Raw genomic sequence first — 12,427 nt, 5'->3', positions numbered from 1 at the left:
AGCTGGTTTTAGAAAAGGCAGAATTGCCAACATCCGCTGGATCATGGAAAAAGCAAGAGAGTTCCAGAAAAGCATCTATTTCTACTTTATTGACTATGCCAAAGCCTTTGACTGTGTGGATCACAATAAACTGTGGAAAATTCTGAAAGAGATGGGAATACCAGACCACCTAACTTGCCTCTTGAGAAACCTGTATACAGGTCAGGAAGTAACAGTTAGAATTGGACATGGAAGGACAGACTGGTTCCAAATAGGAAAAGGAGTACGTCAAGGTTGTATATTGTCACCCTGCTTATTTAACTTACATGCAGAGTACATCATGAGAAACACTGGGCTGGAAGAAGCACAAGCTGGAATCAAGATTGCTGGGAGAAATATCAATAACCTCATATATGCAGATGACACCACCCTTATGGCAGAAAGTGAAGAGGAAATAAAAAGCCTCTTGATGAAATTGAAAGAGGAGAGTGAAAAAGTTGGCTTAAAGCTCAACATTCAGAAAACGAAGATCATGGTATCTGGTCCCAGCACTTCATGGGAAATAGATGGGGAAACAGTGCAAACAGTGTCAGACTTTGTTTTTTGGACTCCCAAAATCACTGCAGATGGTGATTGCAGCCATGAAATTAAAAGACGCTTACTCCTTGGAAGAAAAGTTATGACCAACCTAGATAGCATATTCAAAAGCAGAGACATTACTTTGTCAACAAAGGTCCGTCTAGTTAAGGCTATGGTTTTTCCTGTGGTCCTGTATGGATGTGAGAGCAGGCCTGTGAAGAAAGCTGAACGCCGAAGAATTGATGTTTTTGAACTGTGGTGTTGGAGAAGACTCTTGAGGGTCCCTTGGACTGCAAAGAGATCCAATCAGTTCATTCTAAAGGAGATCGGTCCTGGATGTTGTTTGGAAGGAATGATGCTAAAGCTGAAACTCCAGTACTTTGGCCACTTTATGCAAAGAGTTGACTCATTGGAAAAGACCCTGATGCTGGTGGGGATTAGGGGCAGGAATAGAAGGGGATGACAGAGGGTGAGATGGCTGGATGGCATCACCGACTCCATGGACATGAGTCTGAGTGATATCCAGGAGTTGGTGATGGACAGGGAGGCCTGGCATGCTGCAATTCATGTTGCAAAGAGTTGGACACAACTGAGCAGCTGAACCATACTGAACTGAATGGAATCAGATGCCATGATCTTAGTTTTTAAATGTTAACTTTTAAGCCAATGTTTTTACTGTCCTCTTTCACACTCAAGAGGCTCTTTGGTTCTTCACATTCTGTCACTCGAGTGGTATCATCTGCATATCTGAGGTTGTTGATATTTCTCCCAGCAATCTTGATTCCAGCTTGTGATTTATCCAGCCTTCCATTTCTCATGATATACTGTGCATACAAGTTAAATAAGCAGGGTGAAAATATGCAGCCTTGTTGTACTCCTTTCCCAATTTTGAATCAGTCAGTAATCGGTATATTAATTCATTACCCAAAGTCTCAGCTAGAGTAGTCAAACTCCTTTCAGTAGGCTCACACATTCCAGGCCATCTTTAAAGTTTTACCCCAGGGAGTTCACAAGGATACTTCTTCCTTCATCTCAATAATTTACCTCCCCTCTCTCCTGTATTAGAACCCTGTTTCCTAGAACTCACTTATTCTATCTTATTTGCTTTTTTTAACTTTTACTTATTTTTTGGCCAAGCTGCATGGCTTGCAGAATCTTAGTTCCCCAACCAAGGACTGAGCCTGGGCCCTGGAAGTGAAAGCACCAATTTCTAGCCACTAGACTGCCAGGGAATTCCCAGGAATACATCATTTTGTAATCTCTAGAGACATAAGCCTTTATATAGTATATCTTTTTACGGGTCAAAAAAGATATTATTAACAGATCCAAATATCTTTCATTTCTCTAAGAAGTCAAAAAGCAGATAAACTTAAAGCTATGTTTGATAATTAATGTTTCAATAATTTCTCTTTTCTGAAAATGACCTACATATTCAACTTAAGGTTGCAAAAAGATTTTGGAAACTATTTTTAAGTAGGTATATTTTATAAAACATAAGGATGGTTGCAAACTTTATAAACTTATAAACTTTTCCCCACTTATATCCATTTAATCCAGGTATTCTTAACAATTATGCTGAGTTGCCATGGAAATTTCATGAGATACCAAAATTAACCATCATTTTAAGTTTTTGCTTGTTAACAAAGCAGGCAAGTAGCAAAAATCACAGAAAGAAAGAAACTTAAAATTTACATGTCCTTGGAAACAACCTAGATGTCCATCAGCAGATGAATGGATAAGAAAGCTATGGTACATATACACAATGGAGTATTACTCAGCCGTAAAAAAGAATTCATTTGAATCAGTTCTGATGAGATGGATGAAACTGGAGCCGATTATACAGAGTGAAGTAAGCCAGAAAGAAAAACACCAATACAGTATACTAACACATATATATGGAATTTAGGAAGATGGCAATGACGACCCTGTATGCAAGACAGGGAAAGAGACACAGATGTGTATAACGGACTTTTGGACTCAGAGGGAGAGGGAGAGGGTGGGATGATTTGGGAGAATGACATTCTAACATGTATACTATCATGTAAGAATTGAATCGCCAGTCTATGTCTGATGCAGGATGCAGCATGCTTGGGGCTGGTGCATGGGGATGACCCAGAGAGATGTTATAGGGAGGGAGGTGGGAGGGGGGTTCATGTTTGGGAATGCATGTAAGAATTAAAGATATTAAAATTAAAAAAATAAATAAAAAAAAATAAAAAGCTACTGGAAAACTTAAAAAAAAATTTACATGTCTTTTTTTCCTTACCATATTGAAGTATATTAAAGAAATAATTTTTATGTAAATTGAGTTCTTAGATTGAATTTATAATTTCATCATCTCAAACATCTAGTAGATATAACATAAACTTATTTGGTGAGCCTAATTTATTTTATTAAAAAATATATTTAGTTAGTTAGTTGCCTGCACCAGATCTTAGTTGTGGCATTCAGGATCTTTATTTGCAGCATGTGGGATCTAGTTTCCCAGACCAGGGACTGAACCTGGCCCTCCCGACTGGAAGCTCAGAATCTTAGCCACTGGACCACCAGGGAAATCCCATGACTAGTCTTAATTTGTATAAGTGTTTCTATTTTCTTTAAGGCAGCTAAATAAAAACTTTCACAAGTTTTTAGGAATATATCCAGAGGGAGAAAAATATCCCATATACATAACATATGTACACAGATAAATATAGACTTATAGATAGATGCAGCAATCTTATAGCTCCCAATTAAACATTTTAATTTTAACCACATTCAGGTACAATAATACAAAACTCAACAGCTTATGAAAGAATCATTAGCTCTAAATGGTGTTTCTGCAGATGGAACAAGTTAAGTTTACACACTCAGATGGCTGTCCCGTTTTACCAAGATTTATGGATACTCCTTCTAAGATTTTTACCTGTCTTTAAAAGGTAATTTTATGAAGGCTGTGGGCAAAATCTGGAGTAAGGGAGCTTATGGAAATATCAAAGAACAGTTTGTTTTTAAAATCTATATTTTTTTCCAGTCCCATGTTTGCTTTAGGCAACAGTTATCACTTTGGATGCTTGCATTTCAAAGATATGGTAAGGTCAATATTTCTATAGCACTGAGAAAAAAATTGTAGGGTTTATCTAAGAAGGAATTCAGGAATATTTGCCTATTATCAGAAATCTAAGTCAATTACTATAACACTTTGTTTAACAGAAAGATAGCATAGTTCAAGGATATTTAAATTAAAAAAAAAAAGTTTGTAGCGGAGCCCCAAAATACGGGAAGGTCTGGACATGGTGGTGTCTGCTTAGAATATAACAGACAATAAATCAAGCCTACCTGTGCATTTTCTGGACCTTTGCCAAAACTCTTTGCCAGCTATCTTTATTTAATTTTTTATACTTGCTTGATGACATCTGCAGTTATTGATGCTTATTTTCTGATCTTCCCCTCCTAATCTTAAGAAAATGTTTTTTTTTTCCCTCACACTAACCAAGGTATTCTATACTTATCTTTCTCCTTCTTTCTTTCTTTTCGTTGCAATTTGATCTTTCCATAGGTAAAAATAAGATCTTTGTTAAAATGCGAGCTCTCTTAAAATTCCTTTTAGGTGTAAAAGTTTAAATCTTAAGTAAACGTATTCCAGTTGTGATTCTCAACCAGTGAGTCTATTATGGCTTGAAACTATTTTTAGGATTTAACCATGGACACAAGAGGTGTCTCTTAAGAAATGTAGCCCTCTCAAGATCCAGAGCCACTCCAGAGAAAGCCTAAGGAAGGAAAGACCTTCCTTGTTATACGTGAAAAAGAAACCTCTATCTCCCACAAAGTGAGACACCTTGAATCACTGATCTCCTAACATGTGTTACCTGAAAGGGGATACTGCTATGAAAGTTTGTCCTTCACAAGCCCGGTAACAAAGGTAGAGGCGATAGACGCCTTCAGAAACTGAGACCACTTGTTAAGACAAAGTCCTTTGAGAGCCAGCACGGTTGAACAAAGAGAAGGTTGCCTGTCACTTATGGCTTAGGCTCCCAGCTGGCTGGCCAGCTGCGGACTCAAGCCTGACAGACAACCTGCACCCCCCGGGTGGCAGAAACCAGAGGGAGTATTCTCACCGGTGACAAAGCCAAGTTCTCAGTTTGTAAAACAAGGCAAATAGAGATTCTCATCTTATGGCTTTTCATCTTTATGGCAAATGACAGAGTCAAAGAAACATAACTCTTTCTGGGAGGTTAAGAGTTAATAACTATAGGTGTTGATTACCAAAACCAAATTCATGAGAGTTATGATTCAAAAGCTATTTTCACAAATGTTTTTCTCCTGCTGCTGTGAATTCATAAAGGAAGGGACAAAGAGAAAGTTTTATCCTCCTCTCTTGAGTGCACTACAGAGAGCTGGGAGACTGACATGGTAAGAATTCTTAATTTCTGCTGATCTGTTGTTGGTTATCCCGTATCTCAACTGCAGTCTCTAGGGAGAGTGGAGTGTTCCAGCCTGTCACTGTTCCATCCTCATCACTAGAAACTGTACAGGATGAAACATTTGTTTCCCTTTTACCCTTTTCAGTTTTTGACTGGGTCTCTGTGAATGGAAACAAGTCGCGGAGATGAGTAACTCAAAGAAGTGCTGGAATTTGGATTTATAGATCATCTTGACAAATAACAACATATATTGAGAGGAGACTACACAGAGAAAAAGAGTTCTAGGTGCCAAGGGTGCCAAATTTCCAGATGATAAATACATTACAAACTGATGGAAGATAATATATTGTCAAAATGGCTGTTTTGTAGTCTTCTGGTGCTGTCTTGAGGCGGGTAAGTGTTAAGGGTTGTTTCTGCACAAATTATGTTCTGCTTTCAGGATGATAAGCGGAGGAGAGAACATTTCTAGGATCTGATTCTTCTCAATTGCTTTCAGCTCAAAATAATCCTTGGGCAAAAGGCAAGATTTTGGGGTGGCATATTCTGTTATTCCTCTGTAGGTTTTACTATAAAGTTCCCTTGGTTTACAATGACACTTTATGTCCTAACATGGAAATTGAAGTAAGGCATTGTCAGAAAGGAGTTAGGAATGTTATTCACACGATGCTTACTGATTATAATAAGATATAGATTTATAAATTACAAATTTACAAGAGACAGCAAAAGTATTTAGTATAAGAATCTGGCTGAGCAGCATGATGCTGTGCTATATACTGATCAGAACAGGCAGTGTGTCATGTTCTTTTGTGAAAAGTATATATAAAATAATTTTAAGTGAAAAAGATAAAGACAATATGCTGCAGACATATAAAACAACTTAATGTAAATGCATGTTAATCAAAGATGGGAGCTCATTTTCAGTTGAGTAAAATGTTCATTCAGGTTTTTTTTCTTTAAACTTGCTCAACTTCATAATAAAATAGGAGGAAATTCCTCTTTTGGCAGTGCTAATCCCAGTTTTTTTCTGAGCAATGTCTTTAAGCAATCTCATTTCATTATTTTCTTGCAGGTTAATTCTTAGAGCATCAGAATATCTCTCTTCAAATGTAAGAAGGAAAACTTTTAAGTCAGTGGACCAAAAAGCTCTTTCTGTTTTCCACATATCCCAGAGGGTGGAGGAACCAAACCAGTGAGATAAGAGGGAAGTGAAAAGATGTTAAATAGCAAGTCCAGCTCACGCTGGTCAGCCTGGAGGTCTGGCTTCTCAGTCAACGTGAGGGCTGTCCTTATTCTGGGGCTTCTCCTCCTTTCTGTCACAGTCCAGGGCAAGAAATTTCAGAGGTGTGAGCTTGCCAGAACTCTGAAGAAGCTTGGATTGGATGGCTATAAGGGAGTCAGCCTGGCAAACTGTAAGTTAACTCTTCTTCATCCCCCAAATATGTAGCCAGGTGTGGAACAGATGCTAATAGAGAATGAATAATAAGAAAGGGACTTTGGGTGAATGGCTTTTTTCTTTCTTGGAGGGTTTTGTGCTTACATCAACTTGTTCCCTTTAGAATCAGATGTACAAGCTGAAGGATTGAGGCATGGAAAGTTCAAATTCTATACCGTTCTAAGCATGCCAGGTTTGGTCTTGTGCTCCTCTAGCACCACTGAGTTCGCCAGCTGGCACATGAAGGCTGACTACAAGATACATTTCAGCACCTGGGATATCTCTTTCAAGCACTTGGTGTTTGACTCTATCCATTTCCAGTTTAGAAGTTGAGTTCTTCAAGCCTGAGTAAGACTGTGTTTTTCTCATTTTCAATCCCCCTCCCATGATGTTGGGCTTTTAACAGCAAGGTTTTTTAAAACTTACATTGAACTCTTAAAACAGGGATAATTGAGAACTATTTCCCTTCAATCAGTATCTATCTGAGGATCCCAGAAATGCGGTATGTAATGATGTTTTATTATTCTGACTCTAGCTCATTAATTATTTTTCATTTTCTTACATAGAATTCAAGATGTTCCCTAAGGAAAAGTCACTCTATATTTTAGTCCATATTTGTCAATGTCATCACTGTATTTTTTCAGGTAAAATTCAGACATTTCCCCTCCATAACTATTTTTGAATGAATGAGCCAATGGCTAGATGGATGGATGACATAGTCTTTCCTATTCAATGATTCTTATTGTCTAGATTCAAATTTGATACCCAAATTCACCTTTAGGTATCATAAGAAATTTTCTTTCTCCCCCAAAATCCTCATTTTTCCTAATAAAAGTGTTTTTCCACTAGTGTATACGTCTGCATCAAACAACCAAACCCACTCAACAATTCTGTTGATTTTCTATTCTAGGCTCAATCTTACTTGAGAGATGGGAGCAGAAGAGCATCTTTTAATATTTTTTTAAAAATATATCATTTCATTGGTATTACCAAATGATTTGCCAATGAAAGAATTCTCTTAACAGCCCTTTAACACAAAAGTGTTAAAATATTTCACGAGTAAATACATCTTTATACGTATAAATAAGTCATTACTAAAGTAGAATTAGTTAAAATTGAACTAATTGGGCTATGAACTCTAAGTCTAGTTGTGTTGCTGTTTATAATGTAAAAATATTTTTATTCAGGGTTGTGTTTGACCAAATGGGAAAGCGGTTATAACACAAAAGCTACAAACTACAATCCTAGCAGTGAAAACACTGATTATGGGATATTTCAGATCAACAGCAAATGGTGGTGCAATGATGGCAAAACCCCCAAAGCAGTTGACGGCTGTCACGTGTCCCACAGCGGTAAGACAAGATGATGTTGAGTGATGGCTCAGGCCCCAGCTGGTTATACCTATAAGAATAGAGATTCAGCAGAAATGAAAATGTCTTGAAGAGTTCATTAGGGACCTAGAAAAATTCCACCATAACTTCTGTAAACTCTCTATTATCCTTCTCCTAATTTCTTAACTAAGAAATTAAAGAACTCCTATCTTAAAAGGTTGCTGTTTGCTAACATACAGGTTAATTTACACATTTGTTTAATTGGAGTGAAATAAATATTCTACTGAGTTTCTTTTGAAATAGAGATAACATGTGCAATCTTAGCTGCACAAAATATTGGAGAACAATCCAGAATTTATATTGTTAAAATTTTATACATTAAAATTCCTAATAAAGAAAATTAGTCTAAGAATATCTTTTGTAACCAGGTAATTTACTTTAAAAAATATTTTGTGTTATAATCTGTGAAGTGAAAGTCGCTCAGTTGTGTCCATCTCTGGGAGCTCATGGATTATACTGTCTATGGAATTCTTCAGGCCAGAACACTGGAGTGGATATATATATGTTCCTTCTCCAGGGGATTTTCCCAACCCAAGGATTGAACCCAGGTCTCCTGCACTGTAGGTGGATTTTTTTTTTTTTTGTAGGTGGATTCTTTACCAGCTAAGCCACCAATAGATATACATCCATCCCACATATGAACATGTATAAGCAATGTATTGCACATAAAAAGAAACTGTAGTAAATTTACTGCTTTACAATATGCTCTTTATTATACAAAATTATTTGTATCAACAAATACCAATCTTTATTATATTTCAAGAAGAATAAATTCCACAAAATAAATATTCTATAATTTATCTATCCAACTCACACTGTTAAGGACTTAGGCTATAAATTCTCCTTTTATTAATTGCTTTGAAACATCTTGTACACACATCTTTGGGTGCATCTCTTATTAGTTCTTTAGGTTAAACTTCCAGTAATAGAATTGCTAAGCAAAAAACTGCTAGACCAGTTTCTGCTTGTTTGTTTTGTTCTGTTTTTGTGGTGCATAGTAAGAAAAAGAAGCTTCTGTCACAATATTCAATAGTTCCAAAGGTTCCAATGACTTTGGAAAATGAGAAACAGAATGCTTTATTTCATGCCAAATTGGATGGAATAAAGAAAGAGTTTTCTCCCAACATTCACAGACACACTCACTCTTAAAAAACAATCTTAGCTGTTTTTTCCTCAACCTAAGAGAATTTAGTTGTTCTTTCGTCAACCGAAGAGAATAAACTTAAATGAAATTTCTGCGAGTGTTGTTTTCATTTCTCACCACATTACTTTCATAATTAATGGAAAATGACATAGCTAAAGCTGTAACATGTGCAAAGAAGATTGTCAGCGAGCAAGGCATTACAGTATGGTATGTTGTTTTTGTTTGTTTGTTTTTTTTCTCCTTCCAGTTCTATTGAGATGTAATCGACATTCAGCATTGTAGAAGTTTAGGAAGTATAGCCTAATGATTTGACTTACATACATCATGAAATTATTGTCACAATGTTTAGTGAACATCCTTCATGTCATATGGATACAGAATTAAAGAAATATAAGAAAACTTTATGTGTGATGAAAATTCTTAGGCTTTACTCTCAACAGTTTTCATTATAACATATAGCAGTGTTAACTGTATTGATCACATTCCAAATTACATCCTCAGTGTTTATTTATCTTATTCCTAGAAGTTTGTAGTACCTTTGACTGCCTTTGTCTAATTCCTCACCCCTCACCCCTCAGCCTCTAACTTCTGGTAACCACATATCTGACCTCTTTTTCTATGAGTTTGTTTGTATGTTTGTGTTTGAAGTATAAGGGACTTACAACAGTATGTAAGTTCATGTTACAGAGCATGGTATGTGTTAAGCATTAAAGAGGAGAGCTGGGGACTTCCCTGGTGTCCAGTAGTTGAGCCTTTTTCCTCCCAACACAGGGGATACTGGTCAGGGAACCACTTGCCATGTGATGGAGCAAAAAAAAAAAAAAAAAAAAAAGGTGATGGGGGGAGCTGGGGGCTTTTGGCAATGCCTCAGGCCAGGTGGGATTTTAGACCCTGACCCCACTACCAGGAATCAACCCCCAACCCCAGCATTGGAACGGTGGAGTCCTAACAACTGGACCACCAGGAAAGTCCCAGGTGAGAACTCTTTTATCCAACTTATGAGAGAAGTGAGGGAATATTCCCAAGTATGCTACTGAGAACTGAAAATTATAGCTTTAGGTTTATGCTAGATAATTTATTACATAGAAACAATCTATTTTCAGTGATTCAGAATCTTATTCTTTTACTCCTCAATTTATTTTAGGGGATTCTAGAGTTTTTAAGGTTTTACAGGCTCTACTAATTCCTTGTCATATCTTGAAATTATTTTGGAATTAAGTAAATGTGGAATGCACTCTGCAGTTGTGTTGTGGACTACACGGGACTCACCATTTGTGTTCGGCATTCTGTGCCCTAGTGAAGGCTTGGGGGAGGTGTGAAGTCCTTGGTATACATGTCTCCAGTTAATAAATAGCAATACTTGGATCTGTCTGTAGACTCTGTTTCATGTACTGATAAACTACTTTGTTCTCCCAAAGGATTTGAAGTATGTATATTACAATGAAGCCATGTTTTAGCCTAAGTACCATTTGTTTCATCTTTCTCCATAGGGTGGCAGGGAAAACTCATTGTCGAGACCATGACATCAGCAGTTATGTTGAGGGTTTCACCCTGTAACTGTGGAGTTAACATTCTTCAGCTCATTTTGTCTCTTTTTCACATTAAGAAAGTAATAGTTGAGTGAAAGCTTATACCATCATTCTTTCAAGCAAATAATGGCTTTATAGAAGCAGGAGCTGCGGTCTTTCAAGAGACTTAAAATGTATTAATATGCTACTTGTTTGATACTAGGCCTACAACATTTTTGAGTTTGCTATTAGAACTAATGCTGGTGAATATTTGCCTAAAACCTTAATTATCAAATATATCTCCAGCATATTCAGTTCTTAATCAAAACAAGATCATTTATATATCTTGCTGATCATGAAGGTATATAAAGGGGGATTTGGTGAGCTGTTGCATTTCCTTAATATTATTAGCTTAGATTCATGCATTATGACAGATTCAGAGGCCGATGAGTTTGCAAGTATTGAAATAATTGTTATTAAACAAATGTGAAGTTATGCTTGCTGTAAAAAAAAAAAAAGCGTTTTCATTAAAAGCTTTGCAATTAATACCTTGTCTGTCTTTGTTTAGAGCCATTTAGTTTTTCTGAAGAAATACATAAGTATATATTTGGGGAAAAATGAGCTGACACAGTAATTCAAACATCCTCACCTGTACACCATCAGATGGATATTGCTGAATAAAACTCCATAGGAATGCTGACAGATCTCATTTAATTTTTTTTAGCTGAGCTGCACAGCTTGTGGGATATTAGTTCCCCAACTGGGGACTGAACCCCGACCCACAACAGTGAAAATGCGGAGTCCTAACCACCAGACTGCTAGGGAATTCCCTTCAGTTTAAATTTGTAAACATAAACCTCAAATGGGCCCTGAAGTCTGCTTGCTCATCTTAATGTCTTCTTGGCAATCCTTCTGTGTGGCTGTCCCTACTCTCCAAACTGTTTGTCACTATTTACTTCTCTCTTTTCAAAGTCCCAGCACACATGCCAGCTACTAGCCTCCATACTCTGCTCTCAGTAGATGACCTGGCCTCACCTTACACTGACAGAAGCGACTCATGCAAAACCCTCCCCTCCTGGCCACCATGAGAGAGTCCACATCTTTCCCTGAACCTACCTTCCCTTCCTTCCCCTTTATCACTGGGACGAAGGGCCTTGCTCCTGCCAATGGCAGTGTCTCCACATGCAGTCTTCATCACAGCCCTCTCACCACGCCAGCTTAGGCTGTTTCCTGCATCCTGAGTTTCTCCCTCTCTGCTGGATCATCCGTATCACTGTATGAACTACCCTGGTAATCTTCCAGCTTAGAAAGAACTCTCCGTGGACTCTATATAACCCTCCAACGACAACATTTTCAACTCCCTTTTACAGCAGCACTTCTGGGGTGAGAAATCTATATTCACCCACTCCACGTCCTCATCTCCCTTTCTCTTTTCATCTGACTGCTGTCCTCACTCAGCTGAAAAGGGCTCCAGCCTGACTCCTCCCAGGATGCCTTGGGGCCGATTCTAGTGATCACCTGATTTCTGTTCATCCTACTGGATCTCTCAGCAGCATTTGACAGAGTGAACCACTTCCTGCTTCTGGAAAAATATTTTTTACTCAGCCTTTCCTTCTTTATATCCTGCCTCATTGGTGGTTCCTTTTTAGCCCTTCTTGGCTGGCTTTTTCTCTGCTCTTTGATTTTCAACTGTGAGAATGCCCCAGGACTCAAGTCTGTAACCATTCGATAAACCTGTTTTACTTATTCATTTATTTCTCTTCTTGCTGAAGGATAGCTTTCAAAAGAATAGAGTCTTTCCAGCTCTTTAAGGCAATTAAAATATTTCAATCTTTTCCAGGATTTGCAAGTACAGAATAGACTTTTATGTTTTCTGAACAGTATGAGAATATACTGCCAACATGGTGCCCAAAAGGTTCTGAATCCTTCAGTGTGTAAATCCTACAGAACCTCAGAACTTCATCCAAATCAGGAGGTGAACACTGACAGAT

The 12,427-nt window shown here is 37.5% G+C and overlaps 2 long non-coding RNA genes across 3 annotated transcripts; one reads left to right on the top strand and one right to left on the bottom strand.

Moving 5' to 3' along the window:
- Window positions 1-3,390: 3,390 nt before the first annotated feature.
- On the bottom strand, window positions 3,391-12,128 carry LOC132659625 (uncharacterized). Its single transcript, XR_009600266.1, has 2 exons — window positions 11,553-12,128; window positions 3,391-7,794 (listed from the first exon to the last, which is right to left on the bottom strand). It is a non-coding gene; the product is annotated as an uncharacterized LOC132659625 (long non-coding RNA).
- LOC132659624 (uncharacterized) lies at window positions 4,833-10,982 on the top strand. 2 transcript variants are annotated; one of them, XR_009600265.1, is made up of 4 exons: window positions 4,833-4,950; window positions 5,107-5,354; window positions 6,281-6,370; window positions 7,581-10,982. It is a non-coding gene; the product is annotated as an uncharacterized LOC132659624 (long non-coding RNA). The 2 variants fall into 2 exon arrangements; XR_009600264.1 differs by lacking the exons at window positions 4,833-4,950; window positions 5,107-5,354 and having other exon boundaries at window positions 6,207-6,370.
- Window positions 12,129-12,427: the final 299 nt, after the last annotated feature.

Source organism: Ovis aries, chromosome 3, assembly GCF_016772045.2.
Source record: "Ovis aries strain OAR_USU_Benz2616 breed Rambouillet chromosome 3, ARS-UI_Ramb_v3.0, whole genome shotgun sequence".
Lineage (NCBI taxonomy): Eukaryota > Metazoa > Chordata > Mammalia > Artiodactyla > Bovidae > Ovis > Ovis aries.
The sequence above is the reverse complement of the archived record's forward strand: the minus strand, read 5'-3'. Positions and strand labels throughout refer to the sequence as shown.